This window comes from Canis lupus, chromosome 22 (assembly GCF_048164855.1).
Source record: "Canis lupus baileyi chromosome 22, mCanLup2.hap1, whole genome shotgun sequence".
Classification (NCBI taxonomy): Eukaryota; Metazoa; Chordata; class Mammalia; order Carnivora; family Canidae; genus Canis; species Canis lupus.
Window position 1 is genome coordinate 12237811 of NC_132859.1, and position 18130 is coordinate 12255940.

The 18130-nt window shown below is 33.8% G+C and overlaps 1 protein-coding gene and 1 long non-coding RNA gene across 3 annotated transcripts in view; one reads left to right on the forward strand and one right to left on the reverse strand.

The window, feature by feature from the left end:
- Nucleotides 1-18130, forward strand: part of LOC140613891 (uncharacterized) — a 98789-nt gene that overhangs the window by 50704 nt on the left and 29955 nt on the right. The gene's annotated exons all lie outside the window — the stretch shown is intronic.
- Nucleotides 3861-18130, reverse strand: part of LOC140613890 (small ribosomal subunit protein uS2-like) — a 71748-nt gene continuing 57478 nt past the window's right edge. For both annotated transcript variants that reach the window (XR_012014778.1, XR_012014774.1), the window contains exon 3: nt 3861-4070. The gene's annotated coding sequence lies outside the window, so the exon portion shown is untranslated. The remainder of the gene's footprint in view (nt 4071-18130) is intronic.

An 18130-nucleotide genomic window follows, 5' to 3' on the forward strand; every position in this document is an offset into this window, starting at 1 on the left:
ACATAAATCAATACAATAGGATAGAAAGCTCAGAAACAAACCCAGGATTATATGGTCAATTAGTCTTCAAAAAAGAGGCAAGAATATGCACTGGGGAAAAGACAGTCTCTCTTCAACAAATGGTGCTGGGAAAACCGGACAGCCAGGGGCAAAAGAATGAAACTGGACCACTTTATCACACCTCACACAAAAATAAACTCAAAATAGAATAAACACCTATTGCGTGATATGAAGCCATAAAATTGCTAGGAGAGAGTTGGGAAGTAATTTCTCTGACATTGCCCACAGCAACATTTTTCTAGATATGTCTCCCGAGGCTAAATAAATAAATAAACAAATGCAAGCAAGCAAAACTGACCTATTGGGACTACTTCAAGATAAAAAGCTTTTGCACAGCTAAGGAAGCAATCAACAAAACTAAAAGACAACCTATTGAATGAGAGAAAATATTTGCAAATGACATATCTGATAAAGGGTTAGTATTCAAAATACATAAGGAATAGATACAATTCAACAGCAAAAAACAAATAATTCAATTAACAAATGGACGGAAGACATAAATGAACATTTCTCCAACGAAGATATCCAGATGGCCAATAGACACATGAAAAGATCTTCAACATCACTAGTCATCAGGAAAAGCCAATCAAAACTACAGTGAGGGATCCCTGGGTGGCGCAGCGGTTTGGCGCCTGCCTTTGGCCCTGGGCACGATCCTGGAGACCCGGGATGGAATCCCACGTCGGGCTCCCGGTGCATGGAGCCTGCTTCTCCCTCTGCCTGTGTCTCTGCCTCTCTCTCTCTCTGTGACTATCATAAATAATAAATAAAAATTAAAAAAAAAAAAACTACAGTGAGATAAAGCCTCATACCCGTCAGAATGGCTGCAATAAAAAACACAAAAAAAACGTGTTGGTGAGGATGTAGAGAAGAAAGAACTCTTGTGCACTGATGGTGGTAATGCAAACTGGTGTACCCAAGAATTCTCGTGCACTGATGGTGGTAGCAAACTGGTCTACCCACTGTGGAAAACTGTATATGGAGGTTCTTCAAAAAACTAAAAATAGAAATACCCTATGATCCAGTAATCACTCTCCTGTGTATTTACTGAAAGAATACAAAGACACTAATTTGAAACGATATATGGACTCCTGTGTTTACTGCAGCATTATTATTTACGATAAACACATTATGGAAGCAAGAGTCCATTGGTAGACAAATGGAAAAGAAGATGTGATGCACACACACACAGAGGAATATTGTTCAGCCATAAAAAAGAATGAAATCTTACCATTTGCAACATGGATAGATCTAGAGAGTATAATGCCAAGTGAGATACATCAGTCAGAGAAAGAGAAATGCCATATGATTCCATTCATATGTGGGATTTAAGAAACAAAACAAGTGAATAAAGGGAAAAAAAGAGTGAGTCACATAAAAAAAACAGGCTTTTTTCCCCCTCCAAAACAAACTCTTAACTATAAGAGGACAAATAGATGGTTACTAGAAGGGAGGTGAGAGGAGCAGTGAGTGAAGTAGGTATAGAGAATTAAAAGTATATTTATCTTTTTTATAAAACAAAGATTTATTTATTTATTCATGAGACACACAGAGAGAGGCAGAGACATAGGTAGAGGGAGAAGCAGGCTCCTCGCAGAGAGCACAATGTGGGACTCGATCCCAGATCCTGGGGTCATGCCCTGAGCAGAAGGCAGATGTTCAACCGCTGAGCCACCCTGGCATCCCAAAAGTACATTTATCTTGATGAGCACTGAGCAACATACAAAGTTGTTGAATCACTACATTTGTACACCTGAAACGAATGTAATACTGTAGGTTAACTAAATTAAAATAATTTTTTTAAAAAAAAGGAAAGGAGAGGAGTATTTTAATAGATTTTTCAGATAGTTGTGGAGATTTCCCAGATAGTTGTGGATATTTTTCTTTGGTGCTAAACCAACACTCAACAAGTGGTACTTTGTTTTTGTTGTGTTTTTAAGATCAGGGAAATTTAAAATTGAAATATGGATTTTGAAACTAGATCAATGAACTTTTTATACCTATTATATACATTCAAATCTCTTATTTTGAATATTGAAAGTTTCTCTTGTCCACAAATGACTCTGTGACATTACACATTAGTCATCTGGATATACTGGCTCACTGAGTTATGCAGATCTCCACATACTGACACATTTGAATAAATAATATTAAAAATCACATTTGCTACTATCACCACCAATCTTACCAAAAAGTCTCAGCTCACAGTGGCTGATAGAAGTGTTCTGAATGTCTTATTTTCACATAAAAGCTTATATTCTATCATCAGTTAATATCAGTTGTTTTCCTTAAAGCTACAGTTTTATTTTTAAGAAAGTGTCTGTCAATTATTAAAATCTGAATAACTAAAACTAATTATGATCATATTATGCAATTTCTCCAAGACTAAAATTGAGATAGTCATAACAATTAACTCATTGTCTGTCTGTGAGGATTAGAGTTAATATATGGATAATACTTAGAACCTTGCCTTATATATAATGAATGATACGAAGTTGTTAAGACATTTTGGTTTTAGTTTTAGTTTTTTGTTTTTTTAAACACATAGAAAACTGTAATCAAGTTTAGGTAGGTCAGAGTAGACATTCTGAATCTCAAAGACTCACTGAAAGTCTTGGAATGCTGGCCAAGAATGTTTAGGATACCAATTATCTAACATATACTGTGAGTCTTGTATAGAAAGATTCCAGTCAGGCCTAAACAACCCCAGCCCAGCACATCCTTAGGCTAAGACCTCTCTCCTTAACACTTCATTTCTCACAGGGCATGGAACACACCAGTAATGACTTAACTGTCCAGTTCTAGGCTCTGTTTTACTAATAAATATAAAAATACCATTGCTTTAAATCCTATACAAAGGAACTAATACTAAAAATCTTATTGGTTGTTTCAAAATAATTCCAAGTATTCTGAAAAAAATAATTTATCTTACAATTGGATTTGGAGGGTGCATGTAGACATCTTTTTTACCAAGAATTAGCATCTATAAATAGTAATACAGAGTAGTGGTTCTCTACTGGCGACAATTATGCTACTTGGATTATTCCATTAGAATCTAGTGGGTAGAAGTGAGGGATCCTGCTAAACTAGAACATACAGGACATCTCCATATAAAAAAGAATTATCCAGCCCCAAATGTCAATAATGTTGAGGTTGAGATATTCTGTTGTAGAATATGCAATCATAAAACAGTGTTTCTGTAATTCAGACTAAACATAGCAGTCTAGAAACACTACATTAGCAGGATTTCTTATATTTGCCTTTGTTTTTAAAGACATTTTTAGAGTAATTCTTAGCTGTCTAGCGCTTGTTTATATGGTTATTTTTCATACATTCCCCCTTTTACTTTCATTTTCTGTGTAGGCAGGAAAGGGTGTCTGACACACTTTTTCAGTCCCCATATATGTCTCACAATAGAGCTAATAATCCTGGGTCTGCTGAAAATGGGCAAAACCATTATCTCACTGAATATCATTTCCTCATTTCTCAAATGATGGAAACCTGACAGGATTATTGGGTTCCAAACTGATCCACAGAACCTTAAGTGATGTTTTTAAAGAGAATTATGGCCAAGGAGCAGGCTTTGCTGAGGGGCCTTGGACCATTCATCCATGCTTCAACAGGGTGAAGCTCTTCTGTGTATATCTGCTGTGCACATTAGTTTCCATTTGGACAATGTTCTCTGATAAAGGATAACTGAATTTCAAAACTACTGTACCACCCTGTAACTAAGTTCTCTTCAAATTTTAAAATAAATTACAGGAAGATTCTTATAAATAAATGTTTTCAACATGCTTCAATTTATTATCCTTTGAAAACTCTTTTACATTAGAATCCTATTATACTTAGTGATATACTAACAGTGTTTTTTACTGATTAATTATTTCATACATATTAGGAAGCACAGGGGATTTACTAGGTTTCTTCAATGCATGAGGCCTGTACCGAACACTGCAAAAGATACATTTTTTCTTCTTTTAAGAAGCTGGCAGCAGTTAGGAAAAAAACACCTGCAAATAAATGTGATAAAAGTGATCAGTATTTATAGGAATCAATGTGCCTTAAGGAAGTCATCTAAAGGTTTCCAGGAGGGGAAAGGGATTCCATTTCTCAGCTATCGCCTTGTGTAATGTGAAATCAAGGTGGTCAGACATTCTAATTATTTTCTCAAGAAAAACTGAAAAATACAGTTGTTTTCTATAAATTACTCCAACTTTTATATATTGTTAACTTACTAAATACCCTTTTAAAATACTGTCTAGACCAAATCCAATACATCTATGTGTCATTATTTGGTTCAAGAATGTCAGTTTGAAACTTCTGAATTAGGAATCATTCTCTAACCATTTATTTTAGAAAGTTAGGTTGTGGTTGCATCATACTCTGGTGTCATTATCCTGATGTTTATTTAAGTGATTTCATTATAATGTAGCTGTGATGATGGGTAAGAGAAAGAGAACACTAGAAGGAAGACTTTCAAAATGGAGGCAAAATCCAAGGTAGGTTTGGTCTGTTTTCCTTTCTTTCCTTGAGGATTCTGATTTACAGTGCCTATCACTTTTGCATTTGAGATTAAGAAGTCAGTCCTATGAATAGCTGAAGAGCTATGACCTGACCTTCTATCTACTTATTCCAATGAACTGAGATGCTTCTCTCACAGAGATACCTTTTCCCTGCAGAAGACTCAATGACCACCAAAATGCATTTTAGAATTCAGAGCAAAATGTGTCAGCTGTGAAAAATAAATTCTTTATCTATTTGCATTTCTTGTTCAGTTCTCTAATTCTGAGTTGCAGATTATAAAAGCACTCACAAAAAGGTAATTCTATTCACAAGCAATGAATTGTATTAAATTGTCTAGGGTAAGTTTTAATTTTTTTCTATAAATAAAAAACAGATTATAATAGCTTTAACATTTTGGCTCATATGAGACAGTCACAAAGGAACAATGAGGTTAATCAATATACTCACAAATTTTATCTAAAAATAGAAAACCTACTCATAATTATTACGCATGGTGGGTTGTTTAAGATATGAAATACAGCAGAAAAGATGTTGATTGATTGCTATGAATTTTTGGCAGCTGTAGCCTTTGAAGCATGAAATACATTAGCATTGTCTCCTAATGCTTTCAATAATTGTTCTAAGTTGATGTTTGTCTTATGAAAAGGTGTTTAATTTTTTCACGAAACAGTCAGTGGTTGAACAATTTAACATGTACAAATAAAATGACCCCTGTATTTTCAATTGACACTTAACTAAAGGACACTGTCAGAAATAACCTGCACCCTACATAATTGATAAAGTTATAATTTAATGCTCATTGTTAAAATACATTTGTCCTTCATAAGTTGTAAATGTTACCAGCTTCCAGTAATGTTTATTGTATCATTACATTTGCAGTATAGAATGTTCTATTATAAAGAATTATTGTCACTCAGTTAAAGGAAAATAGAATATTGCTTCTTAGACACTTCATTTAGTTGTTGGGTAATTTTTTTCTGGTTATTCTTGCTATTAAACAGTATTCAAAACAAGATAACAAAAAACACAGACTTTATTGCATAGCCAGAGCATTTTCTTTTACGTAAAGTTTTCCTTGAATATAACTTTATGGGAGAAAATCAAATGGTTCATTCAGTCACAATTAGGAAATATTAAGACATCACAGTGTTTCAGACACTTGTTATATAGTTTTGTTAATCTTTCTCTTACACTCTAAGTAGGGAAGCATTCCATTTTTTCATGATTGCATAAAATCCTACAACTCTTAGTATATTGCTTTTTTCAAGCAAGATTCACTGAGATAGCAATTTTTGGAGGTTTAATCATTGCACAAAAATATAAAATACTTTTTCCCCTAAAAACATGTTCACATGTTTCATTTCTTTTTTTGCTTCCAAATTACACTCTAACTTTACAGACAGATATTACTGCCACCAAAAGAAGGGTACAATAATTAGATTCAGAACTCAGCTTCAACTTTAATCATTTTCTGTCCGTGCCGCCAGCATATTTATGCATTATAAGTTACATGAGTTATTATTTATACATTTCCATTAGACTTGCACCAAAATGAAAATGTTGAAATCTTTGTTCAGGTAACTTCAAAGTTGCACGTATGTATTCATTGGAGAGACTGAAAAAGAGGGAGAACTTTAGACTGGAAAACAGTAAGACACTATGTAAGCCATCTGTATATTTTACCATCTGAAGGCTTAAACTCTGAGAGGCAACTGGCATGCCCAGGACTACATAACTCGGGCCTGAGACAATATAACAGGAGGACGTGAGATTCCTGGGACCATCTATGGTTCATCCTGTGCTTAACAGCTGCTAATGCATTACCAACAAATGACAGAAAGTCAGAAAGAGCTAGATATAAGGAATTTAGAGGAAATACACTGATGAATTGTTAAGTACAGGTGACAGCTCCTCAACATACTCTATTCAAGAAAAGAGTGATATCTATATTGCTTTCTAACAAGAAGAAATCTGTTTACTATAGGATTCTTAGTTGAGAAGCACAGTGGTTTTATGATGCACATTAGGAGCTGGGGCACAAGGAGGTAGCTACGCAGATACAAGGCAAACAAATGCATATTCCTAGACCAAGTGCGCCAATAAGGGAGAAAAGCCAGTGCTAGGCATGAGTGAAGGGGAAAGTAAGGAATGTCTGCTGGTGGGTGACAAAGATAGAAATGATAATGGAAATTTTTTACTTGTTTGGGTACATTTAATCATGTAAACTCTTTTTGTAACTCTTCAAAATCTTTGGTAAATTTTGCCTTGAATGCTACTGTGGTTTTCTATATGTCTGTGTATGTGAGAGAGAGAGAGAAAGAAAGAGAAAGAAAGAGACAGAAAAGTTTTAGTGAGTAACCAGTCTGCTTTCCTTACTAATCAATGTGTTATTGATCTTCATCTCACAAAAATTTTGTATGTGCTTGAGGATAAAGGAACCACTAATATCTGAAGTTGGTCTATTATCTATCTATTATCTATCTATCTATCTATCTATCTATCTATCTATCTATCTATCATCTATCTGTCCCAGAACCACAATGTTCTAGGTCCTGCATTAAATGAGTATGTATTAAAGAATATTTCAGATAAACAGAAATGCAGCTCTATAACACTGGGTGATTTTTAGCCTATCCTTTTAATAATTTCACATTTTCTAATATTAGTAATAAAACACCTGTAGTTTGAAATTAAAATTTAAGTATATTAAGACAAAAAGAAAATTTTCCCCTTTTGCTATGGTTTGAATGTTCATGTACTCCTGAAATTTATATGTTTAAATCCTAACCCACAAAGGGAATGGTATGGCCTTTGAGAGGTGCTTGAATCATAAGAGTAGAGTCCTCATGAATGGGATTACTGTCTTATAAAAGAAGTTAGAGAGACTCCCAGCCCCTTCCACCATGTGAGGACACAGTGGGAAAAGGTGCTATAAACCAGAGAGAGGGCCCTCCCTGAAGGCAACCATGTTGGAACTCTGATCTTGGACTTCAGCCTCCAGAATTCTGAGAAAAAAAAAAAAAATCTGTTCTTTATAAGCTACTTGGTCTATGATACTTTGTTATAACAGCCCACATGGACTAACACACCATTCTTTTGGGAAAAGTTATGGCCAAAACTTAACTGGGAGGACCATAACTTTAAGGAAACAAACAAACAAGATCTAGCTTCAGTGCATACCATTATTTCTTAAAATTTGAAGGACAGCAGGATTTAACTGTTGAAATAGGAGTTTCAGATGATTTTATTCACTTTTTTGAAACTTAACAAGAGCTCTACTGTATTTCGCTTCTATTTGGTGCTATTTCTAGGATTGAGAGCTTAAAATCCTTCTCAACTGCATCCCAAATAAAACACACACACAAAAAATAGCAATGTCTCCCTCATAGGGTTGTTTAGTTATTAGATGAGATACTATGTGTAAAGAGCTTAGAATAATGCTTGGCACATAGTAAGTATTCAGCAATTATTAAATGTTTTATTATTAATAAAATTACTTTTTCAGAGCAAAAGTTATACATATCTCTTTGGAGGGGGAAAAGCACATGGCTTTGCTAAATTCTGACAATCTAATTTATCTGTAGGAACAAAACAGATGGTTATCATATTTGTTGCACCAACCCTGGTAGTATTTTTCTACCTGAAAATAGAATTGCCTGAGAAGAGTCTAGCTAGTTATTTCTAGTCGTTAATTCATGTTGAGTTTGTTTTTGTGTATGGTGTGAGAAAGTGGTCCAGTTTCATTCTTTAATATGTACTGCCCAATTTTCCCAGTGCCATTTGTTGAAGAGGCAGGTTTTCCCCATTGCATATTCTTGCCACCTTTGTTGTAGATTAGTTGATCAGAGTTGATCATATACTCATGGGTTTGTTTTGGGGCTCTCTGTTCTGGTCTATAGATCTATGTGTCTATTTTTGTACCAGTACCATAATGTTTTGATTACTACAGCTTTGGAGTGTATCTTAAAAGCTGCAATTGTGATATCTCCAGCTGTGTTCTACTTTTTCAATACTGCTTTGGCTATTCAGAATATTTGTGGTTTCATAAATATTTTAGTATTATTTGTTCTACTTCTGTGAAAAATATTGTTGATATTCTGATAGGGATTGCATGAAATCTGTAGATTGCTTTGGGTGGTATGGGCATTTTAACAATATTGGTTCTCCCAATCCATGAGTATGGAATATCTTTCCTTTTGTTTGTATTGCCTGCAATTTCTTTCAACAATGTTTTATAGTTTTAGAATACAAGTTTTTACCTCCTTGGTTAAGTTTATTCCTAGGTATTTCATTACTTTTGGTACAATTGTAAATGGGATTGTTTTCTTAATTTCTCTTTCTACTTCATTATTAGTGTATAGAAATGCAGTGGATTTTTGTATATTGATTTTCTATCCTACAACCTTATCAAATTCATTTATTAGTTCTAATAGTTTTTTCATGGAGTATTTAGGATTTTCTATACATTTATAAACAGTGAAAGCTTTACTTCTTCCATACCAGCTTGGATGCCTTTTTTTTTTTTTTTCTTTTTTCTTGTCTGATTGCTTTGGCTAGGACTTATAGAACTGTATTGAATACAAGTGGTGAGAATAGACATCCTTCTCTTGTTCCTGACATTAGAGGAAAAGCTCTCAGTTTTTCACCATTGAGTATGATGTTAGCTGTGGGCTTTCCCATATGGACTTTATTATTTTGAGGTATATTCCCTCTAAACCTACTATCTTGAGAGTTTTTATAATGAATGGATATTTTACTTCTGAAATGCTTTTTCTGTTGAGATGATCATATGATTTTTATCCTTTCTCCTATTAATGTGAAGTGTCATGTTGATTTGCTAATATTGAACCACCCTTACATCCCAGGAGTAAAGCTCACTTGATCATGGTGAAGCTCTTTTTAAAAGTATTATTGGATTTGGTTTGAGGATTTTTGTTTGAGGATTTATACATATATGTTCATGAGAAATACTGGTCTATAGTTTTTTTTTTCTTTTTTTGTAGTGTCTTTGTCTGGTTTTGGTATCAAGATAATGCTGTCCTGATAAAATGAATTCAGAAAATTTCCTTCCTCTTCACTTTTTTGGAATAGTTTGAGAAGAATAGGTATTAATTCTTAAATGTTTGGTGGAATCCACCAGTGAAGCTATCTGGTCCTGGATTTTTGTTTGTTGGGAGTTTTTTGATTATTGGTTCAATTTCATTGTGTAATCAGTCTGTTCAAATATTCTATTTCTTTCTAATTCAGTTTTAGGAAGTTATATATTTCTACAAATATATCCATTTCTTCTAGGCTGTCCAATTTGTTGGCATATAATTTTTAATATATTCTCTTACAATCCTTTGTATTTCTGTGGTGTGGTTGTTATTTATCCTCTTTTGTTCTGGTTTTGTTTATTTGAGTCTTTTTTTTTTTTTCTTCTTTTTCTTCTATAAGTCTGGCTACTGGTTTATCAATTTTGTCGATCTTTTCAAAGAATCAGCTAGCTCCTAGTTACATTGATCTGTTTGGATTTTTATCTATTCATTTTTAATTCTTTTTTGAAGTTATTATTTCCTTTTTTTCCTGCTCTAATCTTTGTATTTCCTTCCTTCTACTAATTTTGGATTTTGTTTGTTCTTCTCTTTTTAGCTCCTTTAGGCAGAGGTTAGATTCTTTCTCTGAGATTTTTCTTTCTTTGCCTTTTTTTTTTTTTTTTTTTTGCTTCTTGAGGTAGGCATTTATCTCTATGAACTTCCCTCTGAGAATAGCTTTTGCTGCATCCCAAAGATTTTTAGATTATTGTGTTTTCATTTTCATTTGTTTACACCAGAGTTTGTTTATTTTCAAAAGAAAATACTTCAAAACAGGAGTTTCTTCATATTGTAACATGACTGCTTGCTATTGGTACTTTTTTGTCATTTAGTTTAGTTTATGCGATTATCAATTTAATAAATTTAATACTCTATTTTATAAATAGTATTAGGATAGAAAAATATAAGAATATCATAGAAGCACAATCTATTTTATTCATCTATTTAAAAAATCTCAGTGAAATTAAACTTTCTTTTATTGAGAAACTGAAATATCATAGAGAACAATATTCTTTAAAGTGTGTGAACTATAAAAACAAGCAAAAGATGGAGGCTGATTCCCTCCTTTTATTTTTTTTTTTTTAAGATTTTATTTATTTATTCATGATAGTCACACAGAGAGAGACAGAGAGGCAGAGACACAGGCAGAGGGAGAAGCAGGCTCCATGCAGGGAGCCTGATGTGGGATTCGATCCCGGGTCTCCAGGATCGCGCCCCGGGCCAAAGGCAGGCGCCAAACCGCTGCGCCACCCAGGGATCCCTGATTCCCTCCTTTTAGCATTTAGTTAGAGTATTTGATTAAATATACCTAAATCATAATGCAATCACACACATCAGAAAGTTTTTCAATTCACAGAAAGTAAAAGCATATACTCCCCCACCTCCCTAAGCCCCGCCACACTACAAGGATATGATGAATATTTTTAAAAACTAAATACAGGGGATTCCTGGGTGGCTCAGTGGTTAGCGCCTGCCTTTGACCTAGGGCGTTATCCTGGGGTCCTGGGATCGAGTCCCACATCTGGCTCCCTGCATGGAGCCTGCTCCTTCCTCTGCCTGTGTCTCTGCCTCTCTTTCTCTCTATCATAAATAAATAAATAAAATATTTTAAAAAACTAAATACATAAATAAAATTTTGGTACTTGAACTGTCTAATGGAGGGGTGTGTATATTTATATAATTATTTTTTAATATTAATCTTACTGAACTAAATATATTCATTTTACTGATGATAAAGAAGATGATCTTTGAATTTTAAACACTCTCACAGAAACAAAAATGCATTTATTAGTGACATGGTGAATTCAAATGTGGTTGGGAAAGGGAATAACTATATCTATTATCCTCTTGATTTCTTTCTCTTTTTCTCCTGTTTCTTCTCAACTCTTACATATATAAACCCAAAATCCATTCCTAAGCCAAACTGAGAACTTCAACTCCATGTAGTAACTCAAGGAGCATGTCATTTATAAGATTAATAAGCATATACTTAATAAGATAAATGCTATGGTTAAATTGTAAGACACTAAGCTATTACAAATTATTGCAATATTCTCATTAGAAATGCAGAATACAGACATTACAGAGAGTTTATTTGTTCATATAACTAATATAAAAACATTTTTGCTCTAATGACTTTGGAAATAAAAATGTAGGACCACCATAAAAATAGAGAATCTCAGAATAGTTATAGGTTTTTGAGGATACAGTAAAAATTGTTAAGAAAAATGAAGAATTTTTATTTTTAAAAGTCAGACATAAAGAGTTCCCTAATGAAACTTTTCAAAAGGCTTCTTGGAACTCAAATAAATCATTAAAATAGTTTTGGTAACAGCTAACTCTATGGGAATCAGAAACATATGGATTAAAGAAAAACTCCTTGAGGTCAAACTCATTAAAGGTTTTGCTAATGCAAAACATTTGAAAAACAGCAAATAAGCTAGCTGAATCTAAAACAATTCTGATTTTCACTGCATTTAATTATTGAACAAAATGAGCCCACATTTACTCCTTTATAATACCACCTTTTTCTTTACAAAACCATATAAAATATCCATTAACTCATTCCAGAAACATTTATTATCTATTTTATGCCATGATTATTTTAAATTTTGAATACACAACAGTGAATTAGACAAAATACCTGCCTCAAGGAGCCTACATTCTAGTAAGAAATGAAATATCATATCAATATAGCATAACTTGTATTATTGTGTGTATCATTGTTAATATAGTTTAACTCAATAGATCCCTCTGGTCCACTATAAAATAAAAGTCTTTAAAGAGGAAAAAAAAAAAGAGGCGGGGGTGTAAAAGATCCTGTTGGTACATGCAGTCTACCTAAATGTGACTTACAGTTTCCAATTAAATAATTTTTGACATCTAATAAGTAATCAAATATATTTTTACACTAATTTCTTTGTTAATTTCTGGTACTTCTTGCTCTTAAATTCTTGCACCTTAAAAATGAAGTTCTTTGAACTATTAAACCTTTGTCAGCATTTCTGCTTCAGGCAATGTTTGAGCACTATCAGTGGCTGTAACTGAGCTAGCTAAATGTAGGTTGGGATGTGGAAAGAATGGCTAAGAATGAGAAAAGCCAAGTAACGTTTCAGCTTATTTTAGCCTGTGCAGGTGTTATATTGTTTGATATGTAAGACATTCTCATGCTCACTGGTAAGCATGAAATTCCATTTCAAAGGCAAATTGAACCATTTTTTGAATTAGTACTCTTGAATTTCCCTGTTGAAATTCATTTTAAAAACGGTTGGGAATATATCAACATCCTGGTCATCATTTACAATGTGATTTTTTAAGGTTGACCATTAAAATAGGCATTAAACAAAATCCAAATTAACACACTTTTATTAAAATTCTATGTTACTACAATGTGCCAGGTGCTATACAGAAAACAAAGAAGCTTATCTTTCTTTCCAAAAAACACAAGCTACACAGGAGATAAATGGTACAGAAAGTAGCTGTTCCCCTCATCCTTGATGCCATGACACCTTGTTTCTGTTTATTTGGGAGCACATGTCATAGCAAAATTCAATAGTAGGGAATAAGATAGCATATATTTATACATCAATTCTTCACAATGTGCCAGAAATTAATAAGCATTGAATAAACTCTTTTGAACAGTGAGGAGGAATCCAGGCCCGGAACTAACACAAAATAGAATAATTGAGGAATGCCCTACTAGGAAAACAAACACTGAGGAAAGCAGCCATAGTAAGAGAAAACAATATAATGAGTCAGTAGCAGACATTTTACCAAAAAGCAGACATGAAAATGAACAAGGTACATTTACAAATTAGTAAGGGCTCTGTTCTGGCAGGAACAAAAAGTAGGGAGAGAATCAGGAGGTATTTGGATAAATAAGTATGACTGAATCAATGACAAAATTGCTATCTAATCTGAAGAATTTTGACAAATTCTGGAGAGCAATGTGGCATCATTTAAGGATATGAATGAAGAACTTGAGGAGACTAGCTTTTTTTACTATAATGAATCATGCTGAAAAGAAGAGGGAGGAGGAGGAAGAGGAAAAATTAGAGATAGCACAATAGTATAAATACAAAGGCTTAACCAGGGAAATCACAACAGTAATGGAAATGGAAGAACAGATATACAAGTTAGCTCAAAGTTAGTAATCAAAATATTTGTGACAAATTAATGGTAAATAAAATAATGCAATGGAGATTTTGTTTTTAAGATGGAAGACAAGGGCGTATGGTGGCTCAGTTGGTTAAGCATCTGAATCTTTATTTCAGATCAGGTCATGATCTCAGGGTCCTGAGATTAAGCCCTGCATCAGGTCTGTGCAAGTGCAGTCAGCTTGGGATTCTCTCCCTTCCTCCCCCCTTGCCCCTCCCCTAACTTTGTTTCTCCCTCTCTCAAATAAATGAATAAATAAAATCTTTTAAGAAAAGATGGAAGACAAGACACATTGGAAGGTAGAGCTATAATGATGAATCTTGTGAGAACATCCAGTGTTAAAATCTTTTAAGAAAAGATGGAAGACAAGACACATTGGAAGGGAGAGCTATAATGATGAATCTTGTGAGAACATCCATCATCAGGTGATGAATCTTGTGAGAACATCCAGAGTAATGCAAGAAGTAAGGAATTGGATGTTGACTTGAAGTCCTTGGTGTTGAGTGATCACTGAAAACATCAAGGGATCCAGGCTCTGAGATGAAGGTCTTGACTTGGCAGATAATCTAATAAGCCCTAGAGCAGGAATGTTGGATGAGCTCTGGATAATGTCCAAATCAGAAAAATTAGAAAATTAGCTTTACTCTTGATAGTTCAGCTCACAATTTAGAGTGAGACAGAAGTTATTCTCAGGCATTAGTCTTTCATTCTATAAACATCCATTAAGTAATAACTATTTCCAGACTTTATGTAGGCATCAGAAATAACCAATAGAACATGATTTTGGTTCTTGATGAGCTCAAGTTCTACTCAGAGAAAGAGATGCCAAGTACATTAATGGATAAACACTTAAACCTAACTAGAAACATTAGGAGAAACTTTGATGAAGTAGTGATTATTCTTTTCTGGTTTCTGAGAAGAGGAGGCAATCTGATAGGCGAGAGCTGCATCATAGGCTAAAACATGAGGTTATGAGAAGATAATGTTTGAAGAACTACAAATTGCTCACTTATGTATAAACTTCTTCTGCGGTCTGTATAATTAGTTTAGAATATATGCTTATATAAAATGTAACTCTCGGACGCCTGGGTGGCTCAGTGGTTGAACATCTGCCTTTGACTCAGGGCATGATGCCATAGTCCCAGGATCAAGTCCCACATTGGGCTTCCGGCATGGAGCCTGCTTCTCTCTCTGCCTATGTCTCTGCCTCTGTGTGTGTGTGTGTATCTCTCTCATGGATAAATAAATAAAATATTTTAAATAAATAAATCAAATAAATAAATAAATAAATAAATAAATAAATAAATAAATAAAATGGAACTCTCATTTATTCACTGCAATAGCTATTTTTTAAATTATTTGTAATAACTTTCAAAGGAAAGTGCTATTTTTCATGATCAATATTATTTAGATAAAAATAGTCTCATTAAGCCCCGAATCAGTGGGTTTTGCTAATTTATTCAATAATTTTTAATAAGTAATTTGCCAATGTAAAAATTCATATTCTTTATATAGGGCCAGTAGTATTTATCTGTGTGTGTTTGTGCACATAGATAGTCAGGCCTGGAGGTAGAAAGGTAACGGTTTACCTTTTGGAAAGAATTTACTTGCTGCACAGAACCATTAACTACAGGTGAGCAAAGAGAGTTGCAACAAGCATTCATTCAGTCACCCAATAGCTATTTACTGAATGTGTACTTCCAGGTATAATTAAAAAAAAATTATAAGAGCTCTGAGGACAGGATTTAGAAAAATATAAAAGACAGCAGGGAAATCATGCTTCTGGTTGATGGACTGACTTATATCTGACCCAAAATACTGCCAATGTCAACCTATAAATCAGAAAATAAAACTTTATTTTATTTTTTTAAGATTTATTTATTTATTTATTTATTCATGATAGACATAGAGAGAGAGAGACAGGCAGAGACACAGGAGGAGGGAGAAGCAGGCTCCATGCCGGGAGCCCAACGTGGGACTCCATCCTGGGACTCCAGGATCATGCCCTGGGCCAAAGGCAGGCGCTAAACCGCTGAGCCACCCAGGATCCCCTAAATCAGAAAATAAAACTTTAAAGTCCAATTTAGTCATTCGACATTATCAGAGCAGCCAAGATCTGACAGGCCAATATTTTCTTTATAGATTTGTTTTTTTTTTTTAAGAAATAAAAGTGGTCATTCTTACATTTAGAATTCTAGCATATATGATTTCACACATATGTAGAATCCTAAAAACAGACAAACAAACAAACAAAATACCCACCCAAATGAATAAACAAACCAAAAGCAGAATCAGACTTAGAAACATAGAGAACAAACTAATGGCTGCCAGAAGGAGGGGACTGTGAAGATGGGCAAAATGGGTGAGGGGGTTGAAGGTACAGGCTTAAGGTTGAGGAATGAAGATTCAGCATTGGCAGTATGGTCAGTAGAACTATAATAGTGTTGCCTGGTGACAGATGGTAACTATACCTATGGAAAGCATAGCATAACACAAAGAGATGTTGGGTCACTTTGTTATACGCCTGGAACTATTGTAACATCATGCACTAATTATATTCATATTTTTAAAAATGAAAGAAAAGTAATTCATGTAGTATAGGGGTAACAGATAAACTGAGAAAGACCATGTAGGTATTTTTCTAGAAAAAATGGATTAAAGGAAGTCTCTGATAAAATTAAATGATACAGTCTTGGCATTAAATATTTATAAGACATAATATTACTTTCTCATTAATGATCCTAAATCCATTAAGGAATGTCCTCCTGAGGAAAACAAAAAAGATCTTCAGATCTAGAAAAATAATAGTGTGGACAAAAGAATTCCTTATCTATAATTAAGGTTATCATTAGTCCTTTGAAAATAATACACTGAAGAGTGATAACACAATCCATTGTAGAATTTATAAATCATTAAGACAGTAAGCCAAGGGCTTTATTTTGATCTCATTTGATCTCCATATCAGTGATACAAGTAAATGGCAGTGCTAAAGTTTGAACTCAGGTATCTTTGTGTGAATGCCTGATTTTTTTTTACCCCTATACATACTGTAGCATTTAACAAAGTTTATGAATTTAATCTTTTTAAAATAATTGATATTACATATGTGCATGTATGTGTGTGTTTAATCAATTTATGTTGTGCATTTTTACATATCATAAATAGGTAGATATCTGGGTTCTGAAGCTCCTACCTATCACAATGACCACAGAGTGTAGGAAAGGAAAAATGATTTATCCTCTACTCTTTTGAGTTCTTACCCGAAACTCCTTGTAATAAAGATAATTTACAAGAGGAAAACAAATTTGCTATGTAAACCTCATCTACACATGAGGGATGCCTAGGAAAACTGAATAATTCTCAAAGAGATAGCTTTAGGATTTGGGATTAAATAGCATGTTAATAGGGAAAGGGGAGAAGGAAGGTAGGTCTCCTAGGGGAAAGTAAATCATTTCTAGGAAAGATCAGTGGGCTCTGAGAAGAATAGTTGGGAGGTTATGATAGTTTGTGACAAAGTCTGTCTGGGTGTGATGCCAATTTCTACTTTCCTCCTCGGTGATGAAAGTCAATTTTTCCTGGTTAATGAAACACCCAGGGAGGGAATCTATGACAACTGAGTTCCTCTGGGAAGATGTATCTTTAGGCAGCTAAGAAGAGTTCAGAGAAAGCCTTTCCTAGTATTTGCAGCTTTTAAAGTGCCTACAGCTCAAAATAATCAATATGCCAAAGTGGCAATATTTTGGAGTGGTACATCCTGAACATCTATAATCATAGCTCAGTGTAGAATATTCTGCTACTCTTCAATACCTACAACTCTTCTATAGAGTTAGTTGATGAAAAATACTAATATTCAAATTGTCTAGTCTATAAAGATTTTCACTTCATAGAAATCTTGCAGATACTTGATTGTAATTTTCTTTTATATAATTCTTTTAAAATATCTTTTCAGTTCACTTACCCGAGATGAAAAAAAAACAACTTTTTTCATTCATGTTATTTTTATCACTTACATATCTCATAGCCCTTAGTTGCTACTTTAATGGAAAAACTCCCAGTTTTCAAGTAGTTTTCAATTTTTAAAAATGTTCATAGTAATACTCCTTTAGAAAGTGTTTAACTAAAAATCTGAGTAAATCTGTACCCAGTAGAATTGATCCTTATGCCCTGTTCACAGCAAATGTCTTTCTCAAATAGCTTACAAAGGCTTAACAATAATTGCCTTACTTTTCTCAGCTTTACAACATCCCATAAACCTGCCATAGCACTGTACAAAGCTGAATAAACTCAAAGTTGAATGCAATGTGTAAACTGTAAAG